Source organism: Medicago sativa, chromosome 2 (genome assembly GCF_051527215.1).
Source record: "Medicago sativa cultivar Bolivia chromosome 2, Bolivia_mono, whole genome shotgun sequence".
Classification (NCBI taxonomy): Eukaryota; Viridiplantae; Streptophyta; class Magnoliopsida; order Fabales; family Fabaceae; genus Medicago; species Medicago sativa.
In genome coordinates, this window is record NC_140750.1 from 88639984 (window position 1) to 88662326 (window position 22343).

Below are 22343 nucleotides of genomic sequence, written 5' to 3' on the forward strand. Positions count from 1 at the left end.
ACTTTATGGCCTTCCTAGTAAAAATGGGTCGAAAACGAGTAATGTCCTAAATTAACGAGGAGATTTTCTTAACCTCCATTTTGGCCGAATTTTTAGAGAATGCAAAAATATCCCATGGAAGTCGTAGTTATGTTGTTTACCTATCCAACGAATTGTCACACGCTAAGATTCAATGCAAATCGGCCACATTATGGCCTTCCTACTAAAAAAGGGTCGAAAACGAGTAATGTCCTAAATTAACGAGGAGATTTTCTTAACCTCCGTTTTGGCCGAATTTTTAGAGAATGCAAAAATATCCCATGGAAGACGTAGTTATGTTGTTTACCTATCCAACAAATTGTCACTTGCTAAGATTCAATACAAATCGGCCACTTTATGGCCTTCCTAGTAAAAATGGGTCGAAAACGAGTAATGTCCTAAATTAACGAGGAGATTTTCTTAACCTCCATTTTGGCCGAATTTTTAGAGAATGCAAAAATATCCCATGGAAGTCGTAGTTATGTTGTTTACCTATCCAACGAATTGTCACACGCTAAGATTCAATGCAAATCGGCCACATTATGGCCTTCCTACTAAAAAGGGGTCGAAAACGCGTAATGTCCTAAATTAACGAGGAGATTTTCTTAACCTCCGTTTTGGCCGAATTTTTAGAGAATGCAAAAATATCCCATGGAAGTCGTAGCTATGTTGTTTACCTATCCAACGAATTGTCACATGCTAAGATTCAATACAAATCGGCCACTTTATGGCCTTCCTAGTAAAAATGGGTCGAAAACGAGTAATGTCCTAAATTAACGAGGAGATTTTCTTAACCTCCATTTTGGCCGAATTTTTAGAGAATGCAAAAATATCCCATGGAAGTCGTAGTTATGTTGTTTACCTATCCAACGAATTGTCACACGCTAAGATTCAATGCAAATCGGCCACATTATGGCCTTCCTACTAAAAAAGGGTCGAAAACGAGTAATGTCCTAAATTAACGAGGAGATTTTCTTAACCTCCGTTTTGGCCGAATTTTTAGAGAATGCAAAAATATCCCATGGAAGACGTAGTTATGTTGTTTACCTATCCAACAAATTGTCACTTGCTAAGATTCAATACAAATCGGCCACTTTATGGCCTTCCTAGTAAAAATGGGTCGAAAACGAGTAATGTCCTAAATTAACGAGGAGATTTTCTTAACCTCCATTTTGGCCGAATTTTTAGAGAATGCAAAAATATCCCATGGAAGTCGTAGTTATGTTGTTTATCTATCCAACGAATTGTCACACGCTAAGATTCAATGCAAATCGGCCACATTATGGCCTTCCTACTAAAAAAGGGTCGAAAACGAGTAATGTCCTAAATTAACGAGGAGATTTTCTTAACCTCCGTTTTGGCCGAATTTTTAGAGAATGCAAAAATATCCCATGGAAGTCGTAGTTATGTTGTTTACCTATCCAACGAATTGTCACATGCTCAGATTCAATACAAATCGGCCACTTTATGGCCTTCCTAGTAAAAATGGGTCGAAAACGAGTAATGTCCTAAATTAACGAGGAGATTTTCTTAACCTCCATTTTGGCCGAATTTTTAGAGAATGCAAAAATATCCCATGGAAGTCGTAGCTATGTTGTTTACCTATCCAACGAATTGTCACATGCTAAGATTCAATACAAATCGGCCACTTTATGGCCGTCCTAGTAAAAATGGGTCGAAAACGAGTAATGTCCTAAATTAACGAGGAGATTTTCTTAACCTCCATTTTGGCCGAATTTTTAGAGAATGCAAAAATATCCCATGGAAGTCGTAGTTATGTTGTTTACCTATCCAACGAATTGTCACACGCTAAGATTCAATGCAAATCGGCCACATTATGGCCTTCCTACTAAAAAAGGGTCGAAAACGAGTAATGTCCTAAATTAACGAGGAGATTTTCTTAACCTCCGTTTTGGCCGAATTTTTAGAGAATGCAAAAATATCCCATGGAAGACGTAGTTATGTTGTTTACCTATCCAACAAATTGTCACATGCTAAGATTCAATACAAATCGGCCACTTTATGGCCTTCCTAGTAAAAATGGGTCGAAAACGAGTAATGTCCTAAATTAACGAGGAGATTTTCTTAACCTCCATTTTGGCCGAATTTTTAGAGAATGCAAAAATATCCCATGGAAGTCGTAGCTATGTTGTTTACCTATCCAACGAATTGTCACATGCTAAGATTCAATAAAAATCGGCCACTTTATGGCCTTCCTAGTAAAAATGGGTCGAAAACGAGTAATGTCCTAAATTAACGAGGAGATTTTCTTAACCTCCATTTTGGCCGAATTTTTAGAGAATGCAAAAATATCCCATGGAAGTCGTAGTTATGTTGTTTACCTATCCAACGAATTGTCACACGCTAAGATTCAATGCAAATCGGCCACATTATGGCCTTCCTACTAAAAAAGGGTCGAAAACGCGTAATGTCCTAAATTAACGAGGAGATTTTCTTAACCTCCGTTTTGGCCGAATTTTTAGAGAATGCAAAAATATCCCATGGAAGTCGTAGCTATGTTGTTTACCTATCCAACGAATTGTCACATGCTAAGATTCAATACAAATCGGCCACTTTATGGCCTTCCTAGTAAAAATGGGTCGAAAACGAGTAATGTCCTAAATTAACGAGGAGATTTTCTTAACCTCCATTTTGGCCGAATTTTTAGAGAATGCAAAAATATCCCATGGAAGTCGTAGTTATGTTGTTTACCTATCCAACGAATTGTCACACGCTAAGATTCAATGCAAATCGGCCACATTATGGCCTTCCTACTAAAAAAGGGTCGAAAACGAGTAATGTCCTAAATTAACGAGGAGATTTTCTTAACCTCCGTTTTGGCCGAATTTTTAGAGAATGCAAAAATATCCCATGGAAGACGTAGTTATGTTGTTTACCTATCCAACAAATTGTCACTTGCTAAGATTCAATACAAATCGGCCACTTTATGGCCTTCCTAGTAAAAATGGGTCGAAAACGAGTAATGTCCTAAATTAACGAGGAGATTTTCTTAACCTCCATTTTGGCCGAATTTTTAGAGAATGCAAAAATATCCCATGGAAGTCGTAGTTATGTTGTTTATCTATCCAACGAATTGTCACACGCTAAGATTCAATGCAAATCGGCCACATTATGGCCTTCCTACTAAAAAAGGGTCGAAAACGAGTAATGTCCTAAATTAACGAGGAGATTTTCTTAACCTCCGTTTTGGCCGAATTTTTAGAGAATGCAAAAATATCCCATGGAAGTCGTAGTTATGTTGTTTACCTATCCAACGAATTGTCACATGCTCAGATTCAATACAAATCGGCCACTTTATGGCCTTCCTAGTAAAAATGGGTCGAAAACGAGTAATGTCCTAAATTAACGAGGAGATTTTCTTAACCTCCATTTTGGCCGAATTTTTAGAGAATGCAAAAATATCCCATGGAAGTCGTAGCTATGTTGTTTACCTATCCAACGAATTGTCACATGCTAAGATTCAATACAAATCGGCCACTTTATGGCCGTCCTAGTAAAAATGGGTCGAAAACGAGTAATGTCCTAAATTAACGAGGAGATTTTCTTAACCTCCATTTTGGCCGAATTTTTAGAGAATGCAAAAATATCCCATGGAAGTCGTAGTTATGTTGTTTACCTATCCAACGAATTGTCACACGCTAAGATTCAATGCAAATCGGCCACATTATGGCCTTCCTACTAAAAAAGGGTCGAAAACGAGTAATGTCCTAAATTAACGAGGAGATTTTCTTAACCTCCGTTTTGGCCGAATTTTTAGAGAATGCAAAAATATCCCATGGAAGACGTAGTTATGTTGTTTACCTATCCAACAAATTGTCACATGCTAAGATTCAATACAAATCGGCCACTTTATGGCCTTCCTAGTAAAAATGGGTCGAAAACGAGTAATGTCCTAAATTAACGAGGAGATTTTCTTAACCTCCATTTTGGCCGAATTTTTAGAGAATGCAAAAATATCCCATGGAAGTCGTAGCTATGTTGTTTACCTATCCAACGAATTGTCACATGCTAAGATTCAATAAAAATCGGCCACTTTATGGCCTTCCTAGTAAAAATGGGTCGAAAACGAGTAATGTCCTAAATTAACGAGGAGATTTTCTTAACCTCCATTTTGGCCGAATTTTTAGAGAATGCAAAAATATCCCATGGAAGTCGTAGTTATGTTGTTTACCTATCCAACGAATTGTCACACGCTAAGATTCAATGCAAATCGGCCACATTATGGCCTTCCTACTAAAAAAGGGTCGAAAACGCGTAATGTCCTAAATTAACGAGGAGATTTTCTTAACCTCCGTTTTGGCCGAATTTTTAGAGAATGCAAAAATATCCCATGGAAGACGTAGTTATGTTGTTTACCTATCCAACGAATTGTCACACGCTAAGATTCAATGCAAATCGGCCACATTATGGCCTTCCTACTAAAAAAGGGTCGAAAACGAGTAATGTCCTAAATTAACGAGGAGATTTTCTTAACCTCCGTTTTGGCCGAATTTTTAGAGAATGCAAAAATATCCCATGGAAGACGTAGTTATGTTGTTTACCTATCCAACAAATTGTCACATGCTAAGATTCAATGCAAATCGGCCACATTATGGCCTTCCTAGTAAAAATGGGTCGAAAACGAGTAATGTCCTAAATTAACGAGGAGATTTTCTTAACCTCCATTTTGGCCGAATTTTTAGAGAATGCAAAAATATCCCATGGAAGTCGTAGTTATGTTGTTTACCTATCCAATGAATTGTCACACGCTAAGATTCAATGCAAATCGGCCACATTATGGCCTTCCTACTAAAAAAGGGTCGAAAACGAGTAATGTCCTAAATTAACGAGGAGATTTTCTTAATCTCCGTTTTGGCCGAATTTTTAGAGAATGCAAAAATATCCCATGGAAGACGTAGTTATGTTGTTTACCTATCCAACAAATTGTCACATGCTAAGATTCAATACAAATCGGCCACTTTATGGCCTTCCTAGTAAAAATGGGTCGAAAACGAGTAATGTCCTAAATTAACGAGGAGATTTTCTTAACCTCCATTTTGGCCGAATTTTTAGAGAATGCAAAAATATCCCATGGAAGTCGTAGCTATGTTGTTTACCTATCCAACGAATTGTCACATGCTAAGATTCAATACAAATCGGCCACTTTATGGCCTTCCTAGTAAAAATGGGTCGAAAACGAGTAATGTCCTAAATTAACGAGGAGATTTTCTTAACCTCCATTTTGGCCGAATTTTTAGAGAATACAAAAATATCCCATGGAAGTCGTAGTTATGTTGTTTACCTATCCAACGAATTGTCACACGCTAAGATTCAATGCAAATCGGCCACATTATGGCCTTCCTACTAAAAAAGGGTCGAAAACGAGTAATTTCCTAAATTAACGAGGAGATTTTCTTAACCTCCGTTTTGGCCGAATTTTTAGAGAATGCAAAAATATCCCATGGAAGACGTAGTTATGTTGTTTACCTATCCAACAAATTGTCACTTGCTAAGATTCAATACAAATCGGCCACTTTATGGCCTTCCTAGTAAAAATGGGTCGAAAACGAGTAATGTCCTAAATTAACGAGGAGATTTTCTTAACCTCCATTTTGGCCGAATTTTTAGAGAATGCAAAAATATCCCATGGAAGTCGTAGTTATATTGTTTATCTATCCAACGAATTGTCACACGCTAAGATTCAATGCAAATCGGCCACATTATGGCCTTCCTACTAAAAAAGGGTCGAAAACGAGTAATGTCCTAAATTAACGAGGAGATTTTCTTAACCTCCGTTTTGGCCGAATTTTTAGAGAATGCAAAAATATCCCATGGAAGACGTAGTTATGTTGTTTACCTATCCAACGAATTGTCACACGCTAAGATTCAATGCAAATCGGCCACATTATGGCCTTCCTACTAAAAAAGGGTCGAAAACGAGTAATGTCCTAAATTAACGAGGAGATTTTCTTAACCTCCGTTTTGGCCGAATTTTTAGAGAATGCAAAAATATCCCATGGAAGACGTAGTTATGTTGTTTACCTATCCAACAAATTGTCACATGCTAAGATTCAATGCAAATCGGCCACATTATGGCCTTCCTAGTAAAAATGGGTCGAAAACGAGTAATGTCCTAAATTAACGAGGAGATTTTCTTAACCTCCATTTTGGCCGAATTTTTAGAGAATGCAAAAATATCCCATGGAAGTCGTAGTTATGTTGTTTACCTATCCAATGAATTGTCACACGCTAAGATTCAATGCAAATCGGCCACATTATGGCCTTCCTACTAAAAAAGGGTCGAAAACGAGTAATGTCCTAAATTAACGAGGAGATTTTCTTAACCTCCGTTTTGGCCGAATTTTTAGAGAATGCAAAAATATCCCATGGAAGACGTAGTTATGTTGTTTACCTATCCAACAAATTGTCACATGCTAAGATTCAATACAAATCGGCCACTTTATGGCCTTCCTAGTAAAAATGGGTCGAAAACGAGTAATGTCCTAAATTAACGAGGAGATTTTCTTAACCTCCATTTTGGCCGAATTTTTAGAGAATGCAAAAATATCCCATGGAAGTCGTAGCTATGTTGTTTACCTATCCAACGAATTGTCACATGCTAAGATTCAATACAAATCGGCCACTTTATGGCCTTCCTAGTAAAAATGGGTCGAAAACGAGTAATGTCCTAAATTAACGAGGAGATTTTCTTAACCTCCATTTTGGCCGAATTTTTAGAGAATGCAAAAATATCCCATGGAAGTCGTAGTTATGTTGTTTACCTATCCAACGAATTGTCACACGCTAAGATTCAATGCAAATCGGCCACATTATGGCCTTCCTACTAAAAAAGGGTCGAAAACGAGTAATGTCCTAAATTAACGAGGAGATTTTCTTAACCTCCGTTTTGGCCGAATTTTTAGAGAATGCAAAAATATCCCATGGAAGACGTAGTTATGTTGTTTACCTATCCAACAAATTGTCACTTGCTAAGATTCAATACAAATCGGCCACTTTATGGCCTTCCTAGTAAAAATGGGTCGAAAACGAGTAATGTCCTAAATTAACGAGGAGATTTTCTTAACCTCCATTTTGGCCGAATTTTTAGAGAATGCAAAAATATCCCATGGAAGTCGTAGTTATGTTGTTTATCTATCCAACGAATTGTCACACGCTAAGATTCAATGCAAATCGGCCACATTATGGCCTTCCTACTAAAAAAGGGTCGAAAACGAGTAATGTCCTAAATTAACGAGGAGATTTTCTTAACCTCCGTTTTGGCCGAATTTTTAGAGAATGCAAAAATATCCCATGGAAGTCGTAGTTATGTTGTTTACCTATCCAACGAATTGTCACATGCTCAGATTCAATACAAATCGGCCACTTTATGGCCTTCCTAGTAAAAATGGGTCGAAAACGAGTAATGTCCTAAATTAACGAGGAGATTTTCTTAACCTCCATTTTGGCCGAATTTTTAGAGAATGCAAAAATATCCCATGGAAGTCGTAGCTATGTTGTTTACCTATCCAACGAATTGTCACATGCTAAGATTCAATACAAATCGGCCACTTTATGGCCTTCCTAGTAAAAATGGGTCGAAAACGAGTAATGTCCTAAATTAACGAGGAGATTTTCTTAACCTCCATTTTGGCCGAATTTTTAGAGAATGCAAAAATATCCCATGGAAGTCGTAGTTATGTTGTTTACCTATCCAACGAATTGTCACACGCTAAGATTCAATGCAAATCGGCCACATTATGGCCTTCCTACTAAAAAAGGGTCGAAAACGAGTAATGTCCTAAATTAACGAGGAGATTTTCTTAACCTCCGTTTTGGCCGAATTTTTAGAGAATGCAAAAATATCCCATGGAAGACGTAGTTATGTTGTTTACCTATCCAACAAATTGTCACATGCTAAGATTCAATACAAATCGGCCACTTTATGGCCTTCCTAGTAAAAATGGGTCGAAAACGAGTAATGTCCTAAATTAACGAGGAGATTTTCTTAACCTCCATTTTGGCCGAATTTTTAGAGAATGCAAAAATATCCCATGGAAGTCGTAGCTATGTTGTTTACCTATCCAACGAATTGTCACATGCTAAGATTCAATAAAAATCGGCCACTTTATGGCCTTCCTAGTAAAAATGGGTCGAAAACGAGTAATGTCCTAAATTAACGAGGAGATTTTCTTAACCTCCATTTTGGCCGAATTTTTAGAGAATGCAAAAATATCCCATGGAAGTCGTAGTTATGTTGTTTACCTATCCAACGAATTGTCACACGCTAAGATTCAATGCAAATCGGCCACATTATGGCCTTCCTACTAAAAAAGGGTCGAAAACGAGTAATGTCCTAAATTAACGAGGAGATTTTCTTAACCTCCGTTTTGGCCGAATTTTTAGAGAATGCAAAAATATCCCATGGAAGACGTAGTTATGTTGTTTACCTATCCAACGAATTGTCACACGCTAAGATTCAATGCAAATCGGCCACATTATGGCCTTCCTACTAAAAAAGGGTCGAAAACGAGTAATGTCCTAAATTAACGAGGAGATTTTCTTAACCTCCGTTTTGGCCGAATTTTTAGAGAATGCAAAAATATCCCATGGAAGACGTAGTTATGTTGTTTACCTATCCAACAAATTGTCACATGCTAAGATTCAATGCAAATCGGCCACATTATGGCCTTCCTAGTAAAAATGGGTCGAAAACGAGTAATGTCCTAAATTAACGAGGAGATTTTCTTAACCTCCATTTTGGCCGAATTTTTAGAGAATGCAAAAATATCCCATGGAAGTCGTAGTTATGTTGTTTACCTATCCAATGAATTGTCACACGCTAAGATTCAATGCAAATCGGCCACATTATGGCCTTCCTACTAAAAAAGGGTCGAAAACGAGTAATGTCCTAAATTAACGAGGAGATTTTCTTAACCTCCGTTTTGGCCGAATTTTTAGAGAATGCAAAAATATCCCATGGAAGACGTAGTTATGTTGTTTACCTATCCAACAAATTGTCACATGCTAAGATTCAATACAAATCGGCCACTTTATGGCCTTCCTAGTAAAAATGGGTCGAAAACGAGTAATGTCCTAAATTAACGAGGAGATTTTCTTAACCTCCATTTTGGCCGAATTTTTAGAGAATGCAAAAATATCCCATGGAAGTCGTAGCTATGTTGTTTACCTATCCAACGAATTGTCACATGCTAAGATTCAATACAAATCGGCCACTTTATGGCCTTCCTAGTAAAAATGGGTCGAAAACGAGTAATGTCCTAAATTAACGAGGAGATTTTCTTAACCTCCATTTTGGCCGAATTTTTAGAGAATGCAAAAATATCCCATGGAAGTCGTAGTTATGTTGTTTACCTATCCAACGAATTGTCACACGCTAAGATTCAATGCAAATCGGCCACATTATGGCCTTCCTACTAAAAAAGGGTCGAAAACGAGTAATGTCCTAAATTAACGAGGAGATTTTCTTAACCTCCGTTTTGGCCGAATTTTTAGAGAATGCAAAAATATCCCATGGAAGACGTAGTTATGTTGTTTACCTATCCAACAAATTGTCACTTGCTAAGATTCAATACAAATCGGCCACTTTATGGCCTTCCTAGTAAAAATGGGTCGAAAACGAGTAATGTCCTAAATTAACGAGGAGATTTTCTTAACCTCCATTTTGGCCGAATTTTTAGAGAATGCAAAAATATCCCATGGAAGTCGTAGTTATGTTGTTTATCTATCCAACGAATTGTCACACGCTAAGATTCAATGCAAATCGGCCACATTATGGCCTTCCTACTAAAAAAGGGTCGAAAACGAGTAATGTCCTAAATTAACGAGGAGATTTTCTTAACCTCCGTTTTGGCCGAATTTTTAGAGAATGCAAAAATATCCCATGGAAGTCGTAGTTATGTTGTTTACCTATCCAACGAATTGTCACATGCTCAGATTCAATACAAATCGGCCACTTTATGGCATTCCTAGTAAAAATGGGTCGAAAACGAGTAATGTCCTAAATTAACGAGGAGATTTTCTTAACCTCCATTTTGGCCGAATTTTTAGAGAATGCAAAAATATCCCATGGAAGTCGTAGCTATGTTGTTTACCTATCCAACGAATTGTCACATGCTAAGATTCAATACAAATCGGCCACTTTATGGCCTTCCTAGTAAAAATGGGTCGAAAACGAGTAATGTCCTAAATTAACGAGGAGATTTTCTTAACCTCCATTTTGGCCGAATTTTTAGAGAATGCAAAAATATCCCATGGAAGTCGTAGTTATGTTGTTTACCTATCCAACGAATTGTCACACGCTAAGATTCAATGCAAATCGGCCACATTATGGCCTTCCTACTAAAAAAGGGTCGAAAACGAGTAATGTCCTAAATTAACGAGGAGATTTTCTTAACCTCCGTTTTGGCCGAATTTTTAGAGAATGCAAAAATATCCCATGGAAGACGTAGTTATGTTGTTTACCTATCCAACAAATTGTCACATGCTAAGATTCAATACAAATCGGCCACTTTATGGCCTTCCTAGTAAAAATGGGTCGAAAACGAGTAATGTCCTAAATTAACGAGGAGATTTTCTTAACCTCCATTTTGGCCGAATTTTTAGAGAATGCAAAAATATCCCATGGAAGTCGTAGCTATGTTGTTTACCTATCCAACGAATTGACACATGCTCAGATTCAATACAAATCGGCCACTTTATGGCCTTCCTAGTAAAAATGGGTCGAAAACGAGTAATGTCCTAAATTAACGAGGAGATTTTCTTAACCTCCATTTTGGCCGAATTTTTAGAGAATGCAAAAATATCCCATGGAAGTCGTAGTTATGTTGTTTACCTATCCAACGAATTGTCACACGCTAAGATTCAATGCAAATCGGCCACATTATGGCCTTCCTACTAAAAAAGGGTCGAAAACGAGTAATGTCCTAAATTAACGAGGAGATTTTCTTAACCTCCGTTTTGGCCGAATTTTTAGAGAATGCAAAAATATCCCATGGAAGACGTAGTTATGTTGTTTACCTATCCAACGAATTGTCACACGCTAAGATTCAATGCAAATCGGCCACATTATGGCCTTCCTACTAAAAAAGGGTCAAAAACGAGTAATGTCCTAAATTAACGAGGAGATTTTCTTAACCTCCATTTTGGCCGAATTTTTAGAGAATGCAAAAATATCCCATGGAAGTCGTAGTTATGTTGTTTACCTATCCAATGAATTGTCACACGCTAAGATTCAATGCAAATCGGCCACATTATGGCCTTCCTACTAAAAAAGGGTCGAAAACGAGTAATGTCCTAAATTAACGAGGAGATTTTCTTAACCTCCGTTTTGGCCGAATTTTTAGAGAATGCAAAAATATCCCATGGAAGACGTAGTTATGTTGTTTACCTATCCAACAAATTGTCACATGCTAAGATTCAATACAAATCGGCCACTTTATGGCCTTCCTAGTAAAAATGGGTCGAAAACGAGTAATGTCCTAAATTAACGAGGAGATTTTCTTAACCTCCATTTTGGCCGAATTTTTAGAGAATGCAAAAATATCCCATGGAAGTCGTAGCTATGTTGTTTACCTATCCAACGAATTGTCACATGCTAAGATTCAATACAAATCGGCCACTTTATGGCCTTCCTAGTAAAAATGGGTCGAAAACGAGTAATGTCCTAAATTAACGAGGAGATTTTCTTAACCTCCATTTTGGCCGAATTTTTAGAGAATGCAAAAATATCCCATGGAAGTCGTAGTTATGTTGTTTACCTATCCAACGAATTGTCACACGCTAAGATTCAATGCAAATCGGCCACATTATGGCCTTCCTACTAAAAAAGGGTCGAAAACGAGTAATGTCCTAAATTAACGAGGAGATTTTCTTAACCTCCGTTTTGGCCGAATTTTTAGAGAATGCAAAAATATCCCATGGAAGACGTAGTTATGTTGTTTACCTATCCAACAAATTGTCACATGCTAAGATTCAATACAAATCGGCCACTTTATGGCCTTCCTAGTAAAAATGGGTCGAAAACGAGTAATGTCCTAAATTAACGAGGAGATTTTCTTAACCTCCATTTTGGCCGAATTTTTAGAGAATGCAAAAATATCCCATGGAAGTCGTAGCTATGTTGTTTACCTATCCAACGAATTGTCACATGCTAAGATTCAATAAAAATCGGCCACTTTATGGCCTTCCTAGTAAAAATGGGTCGAAAACGAGTAATGTCCTAAATTAACGAGGAGATTTTCTTAACCTCCATTTTGGCCGAATTTTTAGAGAATGCAAAAATATCCCATGGAAGTCGTAGTTATGTTGTTTACCTATCCAACGAATTGTCACACGCTAAGATTCAATGCAAATCGGCCACATTATGGCCTTCCTACTAAAAAAGGGTCGAAAACGAGTAATGTCCTAAATTAACGAGGAGATTTTCTTAACCTCCGTTTTGGCCGAATTTTTAGAGAATGCAAAAATATCCCATGGAAGACGTAGTTATGTTGTTTACCTATCCAACGAATTGTCACACGCTAAGATTCAATGCAAATCGGCCACATTATGGCCTTCCTACTAAAAAAGGGTCGAAAACGAGTAATGTCCTAAATTAACGAGGAGATTTTCTTAACCTCCGTTTTGGCCGAATTTTTAGAGAATGCAAAAATATCCCATGGAAGACGTAGTTATGTTGTTTACCTATCCAACAAATTGTCACATGCTAAGATTCAATGCAAATCGGCCACATTATGGCCTTCCTAGTAAAAATGGGTCGAAAACGAGTAATGTCCTAAATTAACGAGGAGATTTTCTTAACCTCCATTTTGGCCGAATTTTTAGAGAATGCAAAAATATCCCATGGAAGTCGTAGTTATGTTGTTTACCTATCCAATGAATTGTCACACGCTAAGATTCAATGCAAATCGGCCACATTATGGCCTTCCTACTAAAAAAGGGTCGAAAACGAGTAATGTCCTAAATTAACGAGGAGATTTTCTTAACCTCCGTTTTGGCCGAATTTTTAGAGAATGCAAAAATATCCCATGGAAGACGTAGTTATGTTGTTTACCTATCCAACAAATTGTCACATGCTAAGATTCAATACAAATCGGCCACTTTATGGCCTTCCTAGTAAAAATGGGTCGAAAACGAGTAATGTCCTAAATTAACGAGGAGATTTTCTTAACCTCCATTTTGGCCGAATTTTTAGAGAATGCAAAAATATCCCATGGAAGTCGTAGCTATGTTGTTTACCTATCCAACGAATTGTCACATGCTAAGATTCAATACAAATCGGCCACTTTATGGCCTTCCTAGTAAAAATGGGTCGAAAACGAGTAATGTCCTAAATTAACGAGGAGATTTTCTTAACCTCCATTTTGGCCGAATTTTTAGAGAATGCAAAAATATCCCATGGAAGTCGTAGTTATGTTGTTTACCTATCCAACGAATTGTCACACGCTAAGATTCAATGCAAATCGGCCACATTATGGCCTTCCTACTAAAAAAGGGTCGAAAACGAGTAATGTCCTAAATTAACGAGGAGATTTTCTTAACCTCCGTTTTGGCCGAATTTTTAGAGAATGCAAAAATATCCCATGGAAGACGTAGTTATGTTGTTTACCTATCCAACAAATTGTCACTTGCTAAGATTCAATACAAATCGGCCACTTTATGGCCTTCCTAGTAAAAATGGGTCGAAAACGAGTAATGTCCTAAATTAACGAGGAGATTTTCTTAACCTCCATTTTGGCCGAATTTTTAGAGAATGCAAAAATATCCCATGGAAGTCGTAGTTATGTTGTTTATCTATCCAACGAATTGTCACACGCTAAGATTCAATGCAAATCGGCCACATTATGGCCTTCCTACTAAAAAAGGGTCGAAAACGAGTAATGTCCTAAATTAACGAGGAGATTTTCTTAACCTCCGTTTTGGCCGAATTTTTAGAGAATGCAAAAATATCCCATGGAAGTCGTAGTTATGTTGTTTACCTATCCAACGAATTGTCACATGCTCAGATTCAATACAAATCGGCCACTTTATGGCATTCCTAGTAAAAATGGGTCGAAAACGAGTAATGTCCTAAATTAACGAGGAGATTTTCTTAACCTCCATTTTGGCCGAATTTTTAGAGAATGCAAAAATATCCCATGGAAGTCGTAGCTATGTTGTTTACCTATCCAACGAATTGTCACATGCTAAGATTCAATACAAATCGGCCACTTTATGGCCTTCCTAGTAAAAATGGGTCGAAAACGAGTAATGTCCTAAATTAACGAGGAGATTTTCTTAACCTCCATTTTGGCCGAATTTTTAGAGAATGCAAAAATATCCCATGGAAGTCGTAGTTATGTTGTTTACCTATCCAACGAATTGTCACACGCTAAGATTCAATGCAAATCGGCCACATTATGGCCTTCCTACTAAAAAAGGGTCGAAAACGAGTAATGTCCTAAATTAACGAGGAGATTTTCTTAACCTCCGTTTTGGCCGAATTTTTAGAGAATGCAAAAATATCCCATGGAAGACGTAGTTATGTTGTTTACCTATCCAACAAATTGTCACATGCTAAGATTCAATACAAATCGGCCACTTTATGGCCTTCCTAGTAAAAATGGGTCGAAAACGAGTAATGTCCTAAATTAACGAGGAGATTTTCTTAACCTCCATTTTGGCCGAATTTTTAGAGAATGCAAAAATATCCCATGGAAGTCGTAGCTATGTTGTTTACCTATCCAACGAATTGACACATGCTCAGATTCAATACAAATCGGCCACTTTATGGCCTTCCTAGTAAAAATGGGTCGAAAACGAGTAATGTCCTAAATTAACGAGGAGATTTTCTTAACCTCCATTTTGGCCGAATTTTTAGAGAATGCAAAAATATCCCATGGAAGTCGTAGTTATGTTGTTTACCTATCCAACGAATTGTCACACGCTAAGATTCAATGCAAATCGGCCACATTATGGCCTTCCTACTAAAAAAGGGTCGAAAACGAGTAATGTCCTAAATTAACGAGGAGATTTTCTTAACCTCCGTTTTGGCCGAATTTTTAGAGAATGCAAAAATATCCCATGGAAGACGTAGTTATGTTGTTTACCTATCCAACGAATTGTCACACGCTAAGATTCAATGCAAATCGGCCACATTATGGCCTTCCTACTAAAAAAGGGTCAAAAACGAGTAATGTCCTAAATTAACGAGGAGATTTTCTTAACCTCCGTTTTGGCCGAATTTTTAGAGAATGCAAAAATATCCCATGGAAGTCGTAGCTATGTTGTTTACCTATCCAACAAATTGTCACATGCTAAGATTCAATGCAAATCGGCCACATTATGGCCTTCCTAGTAAAAATGGGTCGAAAACAAGTAATGTCCTAAATTAACGAGGAGATTTTCTTAACCTCCATTTTGGCCGAATTTTTAGAGAATGCAAAAATATCCCATGGAAGTCGTAGCTATGTTGTTTACCTATCCAACGAATTGTCACATGCTAAGATTCAATACAAATCGGCCACTTTATGGCCTTCCTAGTAAAAATGGGTCGAAAACGAGTAATGTCCTAAATTAACGAGGAGATTTTCTTAACCTCCATGTTGGCCGAATTTTTAGAGAATGCAAAAATATCCCATGGAAGTCGTAGTTATGTTGTTTACCTATCCAACGAATTGTCACACGCTAAGATTCAATGCAAATCGGCCACATTATGGCCTTCCTACTAAAAAAGGGTCGAAAACGAGTAATGTCCTAAATTAACGAGGAGATTTTCTTAACCTCCGTTTTGGCCGAATTTTTAGAGAATGCAAAAATATCCCATGGAAGTCGTAGTTATGTTGTTTACCTATCCAACGAATTGTCACATGCTAAGATTCAATACAAATCGGCCACATTATGGCCTTCCTACTAAAAAAGGGTCGAAAACGAGTAATGTCCTAAATTAACGAGGAGATTTTCTTAACCTCCGTTTTGGCCGAATTTTTAGAGAATGCAAAAATATCCCATGGAAGACGTAGTTATGTTGTTTACCTATCCAACAAATTGTCACATGCTAAGATTCAATACAAATCGGCCACTTTATGGCCTTCCTAGTAAAAATGGGTCGAAAACGAGTAATGTCCTAAATTAACGAGGAGATTTTCTTAACCTCCATTTTGGCCGAATTTTTAGAGAATGCAAAAATATCCCATGGAAGTCGTAGTTATGTTGTTTACCTATCCAACGAATTGTCACACGCTAAGATTCAATGCAAATCGGCCACATTATGGCCTTCCTACTAAAAATGGGTTGAAAACGAGTTATGTCCTAAATTAACGAGGAGATTTTCTTAACCTCCATTTTGGCCTAATTTTTAGAGAATGCGAAAATATCCCATGGAAGTCGTAGTTATGTTGTTTATCTATCCAACGAATTGTCACATGCTAAGATTCAATGCAAATCGGCCACATTATGGCCTTCCTAGTAAAAAAGGGTCGAAAACGAGTAATGTCCTAAATTAACGAGGAGATTTTCTTAACCTCCGTTTTGGCCGAATTTTTAGAGAATGCAAAAATATCCCTTGGAAGTCGTAGTTATGTTGTTTACCTTTCCAACGAATTGTCACATGCTAAGATTCAATACAAATCGGCCACTTTATGGCCTTCCTAGTAAAAATGGGTCGAAAACGAGTAATGTCCTAAATTAACGAGGAGATTTTCTTAACCTCCATTTTGGCCGAATTTTTAGAGAATGCAAAAATATCCCATGGAAGTCGTAGTTATGTTGTTTACCTATCCAACGAATTGTCACACGCTAAGATTCAATGCAAATCGGCCACATTATGGCCTTCCTACTAAAAAAGGGTCGAAAACGAGTAATGTCCTAAATTAACGAGGAGATTTTCTTAACCTCCGTTTTGGCCGAATTTTTAGAGAATGCAAAAATATCCCATGGAAGACGTAGTTATGTTGTTTACCTATCCAACAAATTGTCACATGCTAAGATTCAATACAAATCGGCCACTTTATGGCCTTCCTAGTAAAAATGGGTCGAAAACGAGTAATGTCCTAAATTAACGAGGAGATTTTCTTAACCTCCATTTTGGCCGAATTTTTAGAGAATGCAAAAATATCCCATGGAAGTCGTAGCTATGTTGTTTACCTATCCAACGAATTGTCACATGCTAAGATTCAATACAAATCGGCCACTTTATGGCCTTCCTAGTAAAAATGGGTCGAAAACGAGTAATGTCCTAAATTAACGAGGAGATTTTCTTAACCTCCATTTTGGCCGAATTTTTAGAGAATGCAAAAATATCCCATGGAAGTCGTAGTTATGTTGTTTACCTCTCCAACGAATTGTCACACGCTAAGATTCAATGCAAATCGGCCACATTATGGCCTTCCTACTAAAAAAGGGTCGAAAACGAGTAATGTCCTAAATTAACGAGGAGATTTTCTTAACCTCCGTTTTGGCCGAATTTTTAGAGAATGCAAAAATATCCCATGGAAGACGTAGTTATGTTGTTTACCTATCCAACAAATTGTCACATGCAAAGATTCAATACAAATCGGCCACTTTATGGCCTTCCTAGTAAAAATGGGTCGAAAACGAGTAATGTCCTAAATTAACGAGGAGATTTTCTTAACCTCCATTTTGGCCGAATTTTTAGAGAATGCAAAAATATCCCATGGAAGTCGTAGTTATGTTGTTTACCTATCCAACGAATTGTCACACGCTAAGATTCAATGCAAATCGGCCACATTATGGCCTTCCTACTAAAAATGGGTTGAAAACGAGTTATGTCCTAAATTAACGAGGAGATTTTCTTAACCTCCATTTTGGCCTAATTTTTAGAGAATGCGAAAATATCCCATGGAAGTCGTAGTTATGTTGTTTATCTATCCAACGAATTGTCACATGCTAAGATTCAATGCAAATCGGCCACATTATGGCCTTCCTAGTAAAAAAGGGTCGAAAACGAGTAATGTCCTAAATTAACGAGGAGATTTTCTTAACCTCCGTTTTGGCCGAATTTTTAGAGAATGCAAAAATATCCCTTGGAAGTCGTAGTTATGTTGTTTACCTTTCCAACGAATTGTCACATGCTAAGATTCAATACAAATCGGCCACTTTATGGCCTTCCTAGTAAAAATGGGTCGAAAACGAGTAATGTCCTAAATTAACGAGGAGATTTTCTTAACCTCCATTTTGGCCGAATTTTTAGAGAATGCAAAAATATCCCATGGAAGTCGTAGTTATGTTGTTTACCTATCCAACGAATTGTCACACGCTAAGATTCAATGCAAATCGGCCACATTATGGCCTTCCTACTAAAAAAGGGTCGAAAACGAGTAATGTCCTAAATTAACGAGGAGATTTTCTTAACCTCCGTTTTGGCCGAATTTTTAGAGAATGCAAAAATATCCCATGGAAGACGTAGTTATGTTGTTTACCTATCCAACAAATTGTCACATGCTAAGATTCAATACAAATCGGCCACTTTATGGCCTTCCTAGTAAAAATGGGTCGAAAACGAGTAATGTCCTAAATTAACGAGGAGATTTTCTTAACCTCCATTTTGGCCGAATTTTTAGAGAATGCAAAAATATCCCATGGAAGTCGTAGTTATGTTGTTTACCTATCCAACGAATTGTCACACGCTAAGATTCAATGCAAATCGGCCACATTATGGCCTTCCTACTAAAAAAGGGTCGAAAACGAGTAATGTCCTAAATTAACGAGGAGATTTTCTTAACCTCCGTTTTGGCCGAATTTTTAGAGAATGCAAAAATATCCCATGGAAGACGTAGTTATGTTGTTTACCTATCCAACAAATTGTCACTTGCTAAGATTCAATACAAATCGGCCACTTTATGGCCTTCCTAGTAAAAATGGGTCGAAAACGAGTAATGTCCTAAATTAACGAGGAGATTTTCTTAACCTCCATTTTGGCCGAATTTTTAGAGAATGCAAAAATATCCCATGGAAGTCGTAGTTATGTTGTTTATCTATCCAACGAATTGTCACACGCTAAGATTCAATGCAAATCGGCCACATTATGGCCTTCCTACTAAAAAAGGGTCGAAAACGAGTAATGTCCTAAATTAACGAGGAGATTTTCTTAACCTCCGTTTTGGCCGAATTTTTAGAGAATGCAAAAATATCCCATGGAAGTCGTAGTTATGTTGTTTACCTATCCAACGAATTGTCACATGCTCAGATTCAATACAAATCGGCCACTTTATGGCATTCCTAGTAAAAATGGGTCGAAAACGAGTAATGTCCTAAATTAACGAGGAGATTTTCTTAACCTCCATTTTGGCCGAATTTTTAGAGAATGCAAAAATATCCCATGGAAGTCGTAGCTATGTTGTTTACCTATCCAACGAATTGTCACATGCTAAGATTCAATACAAATCGGCCACTTTATGGCCTTCCTAGTAAAAATGGGTCGAAAACGAGTAATGTCCTAAATTAACGAGGAGATTTTCTTAACCTCCATTTTGGCCGAATTTTTAGAGAATGCAAAAATATCCCATGGAAGTCGTAGTTATGTTGTTTACCTATCCAACGAATTGTCACACGCTAAGATTCAATGCAAATCGGCCACATTATGGCCTTCCTACTAAAAAAGGGTCGAAAACGAGTAATGTCCTAAATTAACGAGGAGATTTTCTTAACCTCCGTTTTGGCCGAATTTTTAGAGAATGCAAAAATATCCCATGGAAGACGTAGTTATGTTGTTTACCTATCCAACAAATTGTCACATGCTAAGATTCAATACAAATCGGCCACTTTATGGCCTTCCTAGTAAAAATGGGTCGAAAACGAGTAATGTCCTAAATTAACGAGGAGATTTTCTTAACCTCCATTTTGGCCGAATTTTTAGAGAATGCAAAAATATCCCATGGAAGTCGTAGCTATGTTGTTTACCTATCCAACGAATTGTCACATGCTCAGATTCAATACAAATCGGCCACTTTATGGCCTTCCTAGTAAAAATGGGTCGAAAACGAGTAATGTCCTAAATTAACGAGGAGATTTTCTTAACCTCCATTTTGGCCGAATTTTTAGAGAATGCAAAAATATCCCATGGAAGTCGTAGTTATGTTGTTTACCTATCCAACGAATTGTCACACGCTAAGATTCAATGCAAATCGGCCACATTATGGCCTTCCTACTAAAAAAGGGTCGAAAACGAGTAATGTCCTAAATTAACGAGGAGATTTTCTTAACCTCCGTTTTGGCCGAATTTTTAGAGAATGCAAAAATATCCCATGGAAGACGTAGTTATGTTGTTTACCTATCCAACGAATTGTCACACGCTAAGATTCAATGCAAATCGGCCACATTATGGCCTTCCTACTAAAAAAGGGTCAAAAACGAGTAATGTCCTAAATTAACGAGGAGATTTTCTTAACCTCCGTTTTGGCCGAATTTTTAGAGAATGCAAAAATATCCCATGGAAGTCGTAGCTATGTTGTTTACCTATCCAACAAATTGTCACATGCTAAGATTCAATGCAAATCGGCCACATTATGGCCTTCCTAGTAAAAATGGGTCGAAAACGAGTAATGTCCTAAATTAACGAGGAGATTTTCTTAACCTCCATTTTGGCCGAATTTTTAGAGAATGCAAAAATATCCCATGGAAGTCGTAGCTATGTTGTTTACCTATCCAACGAATTGTCACATGCTAAGATTCAATACAAATCGGCCACTTTATGGCCTTCCTAGTAAAAATGGGTCGAAAACGAGTAATGTCCTAAATTAACGAGGAGATTTTCTTAACCTCCATGTTGGCCGAATTTTTAGAGAATGCAAAAATATCCCATGGAAGTCGTAGTTATGTTGTTTACCTATCCAACGAATTGTCACACGCTAAGATTCAATGCAAATCGGCCACATTATGGCCTTCCTACTAAAAAAGGGTCGAAAACGAGTAATGTCCTAAATTAACGAGGAGATTTTCTTAACCTCCGTTTTGGCCGAATTTTTAGAGAATGCAAAAATATCCCATGGAAGTCGTAGTTATGTTGTTTACCTATCCAACGAATTGTCACATGCTAAGATTCAATACAAATCGGCCACATTATGGCCTTCCTACTAAAAAAGGGTCGAAAACGAGTAATGTCCTAAATTAACGAGGAGATTTTCTTAACCTCCGTTTTGGCCGAATTTTTAGAGAATGCAAAAATATCCCATGGAAGACGTAGTTATGTTGTTTACCTATCCAACAAATTGTCACATGCTAAGATTCAATACAAATCGGCCACTTTATGGCCTTCCTAGTAAAAATGGGTCGAAAACGAGTAATGTCCTAAATTAACGAGGAGATTTTCTTAACCTCCATTTTGGCCGAATTTTTAGAGAATGCAAAAATATCCCATGGAAGTCGTAGTTATGTTGTTTACCTATCCAACGAATTGTCACACGCTAAGATTCAATGCAAATCGGCCACATTATGGCCTTCCTACTAAAAATGGGTTGAAAACGAGTTATGTCCTAAATTAACGAGGAGATTTTCTTAACCTCCATTTTGGCCTAATTTTTAGAGAATGCGAAAATATCCCATGGAAGTCGTAGTTATGTTGTTTATCTATCCAACGAATTGTCACATGCTAAGATTCAATGCAAATCGGCCACATTATGGCCTTCCTAGTAAAAAAGGGTCGAAAACGAGTAATGTCCTAAATTAACGAGGAGATTTTCTTAACCTCCGTTTTGGCCGAATTTTTAGAGAATGCAAAAATATCCCTTGGAAGTCGTAGTTATGTTGTTTACCTTTCCAACGAATTGTCACATGCTAAGATTCAATACAAATCGGCCACTTTATGGCCTTCCTAGTAAAAATGGGTCGAAAACGAGTAATGTCCTAAATTAACGAGGAGATTTTCTTAACCTCCATTTTGGCCGAATTTTTAGAGAATGCAAAAATATCCCATGGAAGTCGTAGTTATGTTGTTTACCTATCCAACGAATTGTCACACGCTAAGATTCAATGCAAATCGGCCACATTATGGCCTTCCTACTAAAAAAGGGTCGAAAACGAGTAATGTCCTAAATTAACGAGGAGATTTTCTTAACCTCCGTTTTGGCCGAATTTTTAGAGAATGCAAAAATATCCCATGGAAGACGTAGTTATGTTGTTTACCTATCCAACAAATTGTCACATGCTAAGATTCAATACAAATCGGCCACTTTATGGCCTTCCTAGTAAAAATGGGTCGAAAACGAGTAATGTCCTAAATTAACGAGGAGATTTTCTTAACCTCCATTTTGGCCGAATTTTTAGAGAATGCAAAAATATCCCATGGAAGTCGTAGCTATGTTGTTTACCTA